This window comes from Vidua macroura, chromosome 3, assembly GCF_024509145.1.
Source record: "Vidua macroura isolate BioBank_ID:100142 chromosome 3, ASM2450914v1, whole genome shotgun sequence".
NCBI classification, from domain to species: Eukaryota; Metazoa; Chordata; class Aves; order Passeriformes; family Viduidae; genus Vidua; species Vidua macroura.
Window position 1 is genome coordinate 53259372 of NC_071573.1, and position 11505 is coordinate 53270876.

Here is an 11505-nt window from a genome sequence, read left to right on the forward strand (position 1 = left end):
CCGCAAACCCTTTGCCCATAACAACATCCACCAAATAGCTTTACCCCTCTGAACAAGGACCCCACAGGACCCCATCACACTCCCACACTGCCAATAACCACTCCAGTCACCAGCCTATCCCCGCTGCAGCAACAGCCCCTGTCCCTTTACTTCCAGAAACAACTTCTGTAGGGTAAAGCAGAGATGGCCACAACAGCCACATCTCCCAGTTCTTGAGCAGCCTGGCACTGGCACTGGCATGGTGCAGCAGTGACCTGCACATGTGCTGGAGGAGCAGGTGCAGGCACTATAGCCACATCACCCCTGATCCCTGGTCCCTTTTAGAGGTGGGTTGGCAAACCTCTGGGTTTTTAGGCATATGTATCTCAGGGTTGATTTTGACAGAGATTTTAAACAGGGAGCAAAAATAGACACCCTCCTGAGAGCCCTTCTGGTTCCATTTTCCTTCAGATTAATGTCCAGTATAGGCTTCTGTGGGCTGTTTTCACTAGAAACCAGGGCTTCTCTCTGGCACCTTTATGGACCAGGTTAAATCTGTGCCAGGGCTTTAGGTATTTGTTTTACTTTTTAACCTTTGCAATGAATGCATGCAGTTGCCTGTGTGAGAATGGCAGCTGTCACCTCCTTTGACTCTGCCAGGAAAATCAACAGGCCTTTTTTTTTTCCCAGTTAAATGAAATAAATCCATTACTGAAGATGCTGCAAAAGACATTTCAGTGTTTTCTTTTGGTTAGGTTGAGAAAAGAAGGTGAGAAAGAAGCTTCAGGGATAATATTCACATGAAGAAATTTAACTTAAACTATTGAGTTGACTCAAAAGTTGACTTTGCCAGGGAAGGCAAGAATTAACTTCTCAATTAACTTGTCAATTAACTTCACTTGGGCATGCAGTCACAGAGTCTGCTGCAGTGCTTCCTGTTTAAGCAGCCATTTCAGCAGGTAGTCAGCAGGCAATGGGATGGGAAGAATATAAGGAACAACACAAACTGCATATACAGCACATATACACATCCCAGACAGGTCTGAAAAATGGGCCAAATGTTCATTCTCTGCTTTTTTTTCTGAACCACTGTCTACACAATCCATCACAAAAGCAAAACACTAGTTTGAATTGTCCCCAAGTCAAGCCACAGAAACTAACAGATAGTTTTCCAGGATATTTGCAAATAAATGTATCAACCCAGACCCACACACTGAGACATTTAATTAAATGACTTGATTTTTTTTTTATTTTTCATACCACAGGGAAAAAAAATCTCCCTTTGGCAGGGAGTCCTTCCTCCTTAGATCTCAATCTCTGCCTAACAGGATTTTTATGCACACAAACCTTGAATTGTCTTGGCGCACACAAATCATGACAGATTTGGCTGCCTGATGATAGGAGCTGCAGTAGCTTAGTCCCATGAACCAGACATTTCAATGTGTGTAGAGCAACCCTGTGACTGTGATTGGCATGTGGTTACTTCAACCAGCTTGTTTCTTCCATGGCTGGCACAATGCCAAGAGAAGTATTTTAATATTAAGGTGGTTGTGGAAAAGCAGCAGAGGCAATAGCTGAGAAACAAAAAAAATATTGCTTTATGAAGTGTTTTGGCTCATTTACCTGCAGTAATTACTTATTGATGACTAAGTGCCTGAGTTCAGGAAACAAAATTTGTCTTGTACAGTTTCATTTGTCCAGTTTGGGATGGATAAACCAACACCCACACGTAAGGTAGGAAACTCACACAAATAGTTTTCCTCATATCAGCTAAATCAGGACCGCTATGCTTTAGCTCTTTTGCCCTACGCTTACAATTTATTTCTTAAGCCACACTATGTAAGAGGATGAGGAACATCAGCTTCACTCAGGTTGATCAGAGCCCTCCTACTTTCCCCAGATATTGGTACAGCCAGAGCCCAGTATTGTGCACAGCCTCACTATATAGTTTAAGGGTTTCTACCATGGGTGGGGCATTAGTGCTGTGGTTCCCCAAAACTTGCTCATCTATTGCAACAAAAATGCACAAACAATTACTATGGATTATCTACTTTACCATTTTATCAGGATCTGTTCAGCTGCACAGTGATAGCTTTTAAGTTGGAGTAGTTCCATGGCATATATTTTCACTACAGAGGTAGCAGAAGCTTAAAGCCATGGGTGGATGCTTCACCACCTGTATTCTCCTTCGCTGGCCTCTCATATCCACAAAGTTGGACCTTTTCTCAAGCACTCAGACTGCCCTTTCCATAAATCTTGGGTCTCAGACTTACGATGAAGTTATTGCCATTTAAGGAGTTTGCCCTATCCTCCTGAGTCATTAGGACTGCCAAGGTGAAGCTTCTTCATCCGCCTTTTTTTCTCCAATATGTTTCACCTTTCAGTTGTGACAAGTTAAGAATTGAGCTCCCTGCTGCCAGCCCTCACTCAGCTGATGCATGCTGAATTGCTGTAGCAGAGCAGTGTGCTCAGGACCTGAATGCAGTGATTTATCAAGTGTGACATGCTACTGATGGCTTTTTCTTGTGCCTGTGAATCTGGGTGCACTTGTGGTATAAAAAACAATAAAGGACTGCTTGTCTTTGTGATGATTTTGCTCATAAGAATAAATTATTTCAGGGTAGATGAATGAGGAAATAGTATTTGCTATTTGTACCCTTTATAGCTGAATGATCTCTGAATTTAAGTGAAATTATAATTTTTAAAAGGCAGAACATCAACTTACAAGACCATTGGATAACACATATGTAGTGTTTAAAAATACCTGAACTTTTTTGTGGGAGAAAAAAAGAGAAAAATCCTTTATCATACTGGATTTATCATACTTTTATCTGCAGAAGGAATGCTGCTTCCAAGTTTATGGCAATGGAGCTTTAGATGAAAACAGATTTCAAAGTCCTGAGGAAAGAAAAGGGAATTGCATCTGATCAGCTACAGCATGAGAGAGAGTGAAGAGCACATCTTGCACTCCTCTGTCTGAGAGATATGAAAACATCGACAAGTACGCTTACTGAAAAGTAAATCAACCATCTCCACTTGTCCTGATTAATGCATCAATTACAAGAAACTGTCAGATACCTTAAACCAATAGCAAATTTATAGTAAAGACTCAGGAATGAGCCAAAACTGAAAAATCAAGGCAAAGAGCAGCCTTAAGTTGCATTATTTATCCCATGAAAATGTGAAACTGATGTAAAAGCCATCCCAAATCTGGTCCCAAAGGCCAGTTTGGGATGGATAGGATCCATTAGGATCCACAGGAGGGTGGCAGGTGACTCCTGTGACACTGCACCAGGCAGACTGGTCACTCATCAGACTTACAATGAGATGTCCAGGCTTGAGCATGATCCTGCTGGGACAATCTGTATTTGTGAGGGTCTTGGCACATGGCCTGGCCTCTGAGGAAGGGACCTGCCAGTGCCCTCCTCTGAGCCACCTTTCTCCTGAAAAATGGGGAGTGAGGGAGAAGTGAGTTATTTAATGTGTAACCTGATTTGTGGATACTCTGTAAATCCTTACCGGAGATTTGGGAGAGCTGCTGCGCTCTGCATTGTGACCAAACAGAGCCTGACAAGGGACAGGTGCCACAGCATTACCAGGGCAATAGAGCACTAATAAATCCTGAGTCCCGTGAGCCCAGCTCAACATGCTCAGTGGGAGTCTTTCTAGAGCGCAGCAGGATTTCCCCTACCAGGAAACTGCATTACAGAGTGGGACACCATCTCCCCTTTCCCTCTCATTCCTGGCCCTTTTCATCTTGTGGTTGCTATGCCGCTGAAACAAAATGTTCCTCCTGACAGCAGTGCTAAGCAAAGCTCAGTTTCTGCAAGATCATTATTCCGACTCTCATCTTGTCCTCAAACTTCCCGTGGATCTCCCGGCGAGCGCCAGCACTGAGAGAGCACCGGCGCTCGGAGGCAGACAGAAGGCAGAAAGGAGATGCTGCTCTCTGAGCATCCCGCCGGCACCCTCAGATCTTCCTGCTCTTTATCTCAGCCCCAGGCTCCATCCGTGACCCTCAGCACGTCCCTCGCTCCCCGTGCTCCTCGGGCGGCTGCTCGGAGCTGACTCCGGGGCAGGGCTCTATTCTTAGCCGGCCCCAGCGGCAGCTGCGGCCGTGGGCACAAAGCCGCCCGTGGGAAGGCGGCCGAGCGCGTCCCGCCGAGCAGCCCCGGGCCTGCGGGGAGCTGCGGGTGCTCAGGCATGAGCGGATGATTCAAAATAAGCCACCTCAGGCCCGGGGAACTGAAACAGTCAGGGAAAAATCCTATCTGGAAATGCAGAGGAACAACCAGTGATAAGCAGCCACGGAGTAAGTAGTGATAAGCCATGTGGGAAGTCCTTGCCACCAGAAGCCATGCTGCTGGTTGCAGCTGTAGCTCTGCCTGTGCTCATTTTCCTTCTGTAGCCATGGAAGTGTCAGAAATGCAAAAGTGGAAGTTTTATCTTTCTTTGCTTTGTTTCCCCTCTGTTAAAAGGGCTGCCACACACTTGGCTCAATAAACCCAGTTCAACTTCTGTATGCAGCAGTTCATGTAAACCCACATTTTAGAGGGAAAGCAAGGCAAAAGTCACTAAGATTCACCTATGACCCTAAAGAGATCCCAAGTCATGACCAAAGCTTTTCCTAGGAAATCTGTCACACGCCAGATGTGAAACTTCTGTCTGGCTTTAATTGTAATTGGCTTTAAATCCAGGTAAAGACTTGGACAAATTGATGCATAAACTATAGGGCAAAAAAGGCATTAAAAAGAAGCAAGAGAAAATGCTGGAAAGGTCTCAAAATTTTTTACTGGAATATGTTAACAAATTATATATTTTTAATTCTTCATAATATGTTTTCAATTTAAAACAAAAACTGTATATACAAAAAACCCACAGACACTGACAGATGTTTATCTTTTACGTATTTATGCTTCTGAAAAGAAAACCACTATGGGAAATAATGATCAAAACAACTTTTTTTTTTTTTTTTTTTTTTTTTTTTTTTTTTTTTTTTTTTTTTTTCCTTTGGTCAGAAATCACTACTTGTTCCACATTGATTTCAAGCCTGTTCCTTCCTGAGTTTAGAAAAGCCCTTCTGTGCCTGAGCAGTGCCACTGGACAGCAAGCAGTGCTGAGGATAACACATTTTTCCTGTTCTGGAAATTTTTCCTGCTTAATAGAGGGAAAATCCATTTAAATGAGAATTTCCACCAGAGGATCTAATAACTTAAGGCAGTAGCAGAAGTTTTTTCTGAACTCACTCATTGCAGAGATCCAACAACATTGCAGGCTGGAGTGTATGGCTGAATCCAAAATAATAGTTTTACTGTCCTTTGAGTGGACAAGTAAAGCTGCAGTAATCAGTCTCAGAGCTACTTTTGCCTCCTGCCATCCCCTCAGGCACCTTCCTGAGCAATCTTACCTATTTTGTAGGGTTTCATATGGCTCTTTGCTTGTATGAATTTTGTCTCACCTAGTATCTGCAGAGTTACTGAGTTTATGTGTTGTACATGCAAAACTCAATTCCCAACACATCTGCAAAACCACCGCCTGCATCTGGCTTCCACATAGCACTAGGGCTGCAGGGAAGCCACCTAGCTCTCGTAGCAGTGTGACCTGCAAGTCACTCTTCAAACTTGTCACCCTAAAATACCTTTTGACTTGTGGGCCATTCCTTGGGGCACTACTCTTTGGTGGTGAGGGGGGTGAGCTACTACCTCCTGTTGGATAACTGCTGGGCTCAGAAAAATTGGAACATCCTCAAGAAAAAGCAGAGGGAAAAGAAATACATATGGAGGAACTGAATAATAAATAGCTGCAGCAGAAATGCCTCATTAGTTGCAACTGCAAGGTCCCCCAGTTCTGGACAACCTGGCTGTGATTTGAAGGGGCCTATAACTACCTCAGAGTCAGTTTTAGCCTTTTTTTTTTTAATTCTCTGAGAATATTAGATAAATAAGTTTTAGATGTCTTTGTGATGTTATTGCTCCTCTGTAACAATTTTTGCCACTTCACTGACTGTTCTTCTATATTTGCATAGTGTCTGGGGCTTTTTAGCATACCAGGTAGACTGCTCTGTGAACAAGACAGACTTCCCATGACAACATGATACACAGAGGTGCAGAGCAAAGCTGCTGTGCTCCCCACCTCGCATCCAAGCTCTTCAATGTAAACCACTTTCAGGTTTATATTCTTTGAGCAGGATGAGAAAATAATTGCTTCTCCCCCTTAATAGTGGTTATCAGCACCATTCTCATTCCAAATTCAAAACACAGCTACTGTAACAGCTACTGAGATGAAATTAACTCTACCCTAGCTGAAACCAGGACAGGAGCCCAGAAAAACCATCCATAGGAAACAGACATTTGTTATAGTCTGACTCAGCAGCAAAAGCAGTAACTCTCTGAACATTGGCAGAACACCACTTAAGGCAAGCCATAAAAGTAAGAAAATGTTTGGTTGACTGTACATGCTGCTTCTTGCCTTGTATCTGGCTGGTGAATGGAGAATTCAGTCTCTAGTATGGCCAAATCAGCACATTCTACAATGTTACATTGCTTATCCTCCTTTTTCAGGAGGATAAACATCCTCCTGAAAAAAATTTAAAGTTTGCAATAAATTTCAAAGTGGTCATGCATTTCAGTTCTTTTCTTTCTGGTCATTTGGTCAAAAGAGGTTTCAGATATTTTGTTGCAAAATTCTGAGAAATATATTTGCAAATTCTAGGGTCAAAAATTCCTAGGAACTTGTACAGGATGCAACCAATCATTTTCTCCAAATAAGCAGAGCATAATTCACTTACTGCATTCACTAGATCTGATGCTGTCAAACTTGCCTAATTTTTAAGCTAAAGATTGCTTACCTTAAGTAATGTTTACTGCTTTTTGCCACTGTTTGAGAGATGCATCAAAAAATGAGGAGAAATTACCATTATACAAAACTCCAATCAAATTCTCAAAATAGTCTGATCAAAAATAGGAATAATTTTCTCTAAGTACCACAAGATTAAATAATAATACCGCTAGATTGTCTTCTAATTGCATTCTGCTTCTTTGAACAATTAGATGCACTTACGTTTTCAAGCACTTCTCTGCAAACACGAGGATTAGAAATGAATGCTTTACTTTTTAAATGCAATTAAGACAAGCAAACAAACAATCTCAGCTTCAGTTGGCATAAATCAGCATAGTCATGCTGGTGGAATTAGTATAGGCTGAACTGTTTCCATTAATAATCACAGGTTCTTCCCATACATCTTTTTCCCACTTCATTTATCTCACACGCTGCTTCTTTCCCAGTCCTGTAATGAATTCTAAAGAATTAAGGTATGAATTGTTGCAAAGAAAGGCATTTTCCCTCGGACAGCCTGAACCCTTTGCCTTGAATTATAACTGATGCAGCTGCAGGATAAAATGTTTCTCCCTGCAAGAGGTCTTCTAATGTCTGTAACTACTTGTAGTAAACACTGTCAAAAACCTGAACAGTTAACTTGGGATCTCACTGTGGTCTTGCAACACACCACAACTGATTGCAGTGTAACAGCAGTGCCATAAGACCTCAGGTTAAGTCAAAATTAGCCCTACATGCTCCAGTGACCTGATATGCACCTACATGGGGCAACCAACACAGTTGTAGGAGTGCAAACACACCCATTTCTACCTCTCTGCTAATTCTGCCTTGGTTTTGGTTGTTTCACTCTAGTTGCTACTTTTCTTTTATGGGTCACTAGGGATGTCAAGGTAAGGGGGACAGTGCTGGATCCCAGCCTGGGAAAGCTGCAGTTCCTTTTGTGTTTACCTGTTTGGACCCAACAATTCTCAACAGACTTTGAGGGCTCTGTGTGCTCTTATCTTGTTGGAGTCCAGACCTGTTCCTTCTTCTCTCAGAAAACAAAACAGCCCATTCCCAAGATTGGAAAAACTGAAGATAATTTGTGGCCTTGGCACTCTGCTTTTCCCCCATTTTTGGGAGCTTGTTCTTGTTTTCATTTCTCTATCACCTTTGTTGGGGCAGGTGAAAGTCTAAGTGGTATAAGCAGACTCCTCATAAGGTTTGATTTCTCAGCTTGATAGTCCTGTAACATGACTTTATTGCTCATAGCATTTTAAAGCCACAAATAATGCAACTGTCTCTTGGTGTCTGGTTGCCAGAATAGCAAAGAAGTGCTAAGTGAAAGGCCTATTTTGCATTAGCCATAATCCCTTTTAAACTGAGTGCTTCAGTTTGTAATTTCCTATCCTAAACTACTGGTATTTCGTTTTGTTTAACTTCTATGTTGAAAATACCTCATTTCAGATATTTTAACACAGTAATGCTTCTACATAAGTTTAAAAATTCCAATTTTAATATATTTTTAGTGTTCAAAACTGCTTTATGGGCTGGCTCACTGAATCTTTTCTTTCTTCTTCTTTTATTCTTTTATAAAAAGCAAATTCCAGTTGTGAGTTCATGAGCTGTAATAGAAAGAACATGCCTATCTGGGCTCAATAGACTACAAGTAAAATTTACAGTTTATGAAGGGGAATTCTTTCCATAGATTCTTTTCTTCTAGTTGACCAGACAAAAGCAATTTTCTGGTTTATTCTCCATTCATTTCCAGAGGTTCTGTTTCAGCAATAGACCAGGTTCCCCTCACTGCCACCCAAGGATTGCAAAATGCTGGCAACGCTTCAGCTCCTGATAAGGCTTTTCAAACATGTGCAGCACATTCCAGTATAGCACTGATGTTATTTAGGGGAAGAGCATGGAGGAGAAATAAAAATCTTCTCTAAAAAGAAAAGAAACAGGAGAGAAGGTGGCCATCACTTCAGGGTACTGCCAGCCAGAGTAAACAGTATCTCTCCTGCTGTGGCTTTTTATGTGCAGAGGGTGGTGCAAGGGCGAACCTATAAATTCTTTGTCTCTGAGGGTGGCTGTGACTCTTTTAGTCACCTTTCCACCCAACGCTGTGCATGGGCACCTGCACAACAGAGGGAAAGGGAAAGCTAGGACTTTTCTAGAAGACAGCTCTGAGTGAGAACTGAGGTCCTGGAGTGCCCAGTCCCCTTCTCCTTTCACCATTAGTGTTGGTACATAAAAAAAAAAATGCACCAGATGGGGTTTGGTGCATGACAAATTGACAGCATCAGACTGAAAGGCCCTGAACAAGGCACTGATGATTATGTTTTTCATTCTTGCCCTCCAGAGAACCTCGATCTTTCTCAAATAGCACAGAAAGGAACTTCCTAAAGCAGCAAGGGAATAAAATAAATGCAACTGCAATACAGCATCTGTAGAGAAACCTATAAGAGTACTGTGAGGGAAAAAAAAAGACAAAAAGAAAAGGTTAAAACTTTATATTTGTATACATAAAATATAATCATTTATGCTAGATTTAGCCATGCAGTATTAAAATTCATTTCTTGTCCAAAACATATTTTGCCTATGCTTCACAAGTTCAGAAGTGAATTCTCAAGAGATTTAAACCATTATGTTTTTGTCTTAGAACAGAAGGATTCAAGTATTTATATATGCTTCTATTTCAAATCTTCTTACCTTTGCAACATATCTGAGTTTCTTCTGCTTTCTTGATTGCACAGGGAGAAAGATACAATTTATATTTATTGGTCTGGATTTATATGTATTGTCAGTATTACAGTAGCCATGGTTCAAATATTTTAAGATAAAATTCATTAGTGCAGAGAGATTAAGAAAGCAGAAAACATTTAAAGTGGTTTCATGAATTCTGTGTCTCTTCCCAATTTTTCTATTAAAATTTTTAATCACAACAAAATGCCAGACTGACTATTCATCCATCTGTTGTCTGGCCAACAGAAGGTATGTACTTTGGTACTCTGGGAAAAAGAATATAAAACAAGGCATATTGGAAGTGAGTGCTGGTATCTCCCTCCTCCCCTTTCCCTCTGTGCAGTATTCTACATTATATTTCATCTATAATTTTATTCCTCTGTTGCCCCATACTGTGATATCACACTTCAGTTATCTGAAGTGTGTCATCTTACTCTCATCTTTGCCCTGAGCATCCCAAATCACCATCAGGCTTCAGCCCCTCTGTTGTGCTCACAAATAGTGCATGGGTATATTTAACAGTACAGCCTGCAGTAATGTCTATCATGGGGCTGCATTAGCAACCTCATCCCATTGCTAAAAGTTTTCATTCTCTATCTTTTAGCAGTTATTTCTCCCAAAGGGGTTTCTTTCCTAGTTGGAGGGAGTTTTAAGAGTTTTTAGGGTTTTTAAATTGGCTAATGATCTTGCTGAAAGCTTGTAGAAAGTCCATATATACTACATGGATCCACATATATTGCTAATTAAGGACTCTAACAGGTCTGTGAGGTGTAACTGCCTTGATAATATGCATACTGCCTGTTCCTTTTTGTAATTGTTTGTATATACATATTGTGTATGTTTATATATATAGTGTATACATATATATTTATTGTGTATGATATGTATGATCAAAATCATGTATTTATTATCAAATAAAGCCTTGAAAAGTTTGAAGCCCTTTTACTGATCTTCCAGAATGAAAAATTAGACCCACTTGTCTACACATTCCAAGACCACTCTTCAGTGACTGAAGTTATCTTTGTCAGCTTTCCTTTCTTTGATGTTGTGCAAGGTTTAAACTATACATTATTCCCATGTGCAATAGTTTAGTAATGTTATGTTTGAAATTCTTCAGAATTCATGGCACCATCAGTATCTAGTCCAGGTGATCTGTAAAGTCTGTCCCTCTTCACTCAAAAGCCTAAAATGGAAATTCAAAAATCTCCAAGAAATTCTATTATGATTTGCATGGTAGCCTGACCTGAAATATATGTGGGGTTTTCTGCTTTGACAAAAGTCTTTCTTATCATTTATGTCTGAGGCATTCTCCAGCCAATGAAAGGAAAAGGCATCATGTCTTTTTCTGGGATCCTCCCTTCCTTCAGGCTGTGCCTCAGTGCACAGACAGCATCACCCAGCAAGCAGCTGGCTGCAAGGGATGCACAGCAGCAGTCCATCTCTGGGCCCCTCACCATGTCTGGCCAGCCTTCTCTCCCATGGCTGTTACCACATGGCATCAGGAGAAAAATGGTTTAATGACCTTCTCTATTCTAATCTCATTGCTTTTTGTTTGTGGCTAAAAGGTACCCCAGGCAGAGCCAGCCATTTAGCATTACACCCCTAGAAATCTATGTATAATCTGTACATGCTGCCACTCCAGCCTCAGCATCATCTGTAATGTCAATAAATCTGTGCCCATTGAGGTCTGGTACTGGTGCTACCCTACCATAGGTGTTCCACAGCTGATTGGATACTGAAGGAGTCTTGCACCAGCCTATCCAAAAATAAGACATGATCTAGGCATGTTTGATGGAGTATTTAAGGAAAGAGACATTGAAACATTAAGACATTTGAGGAGAAGGACAAAAAAACACTTCATTTTTAAATGACAAAGGAAAAAGGAGCATTCTGCTAGAGCTGATCTATGCATTCTGATGCAATAAATTTCCATTTCTTAGCAATTATGACTGGATTCCCAGTTTCCATGATTAT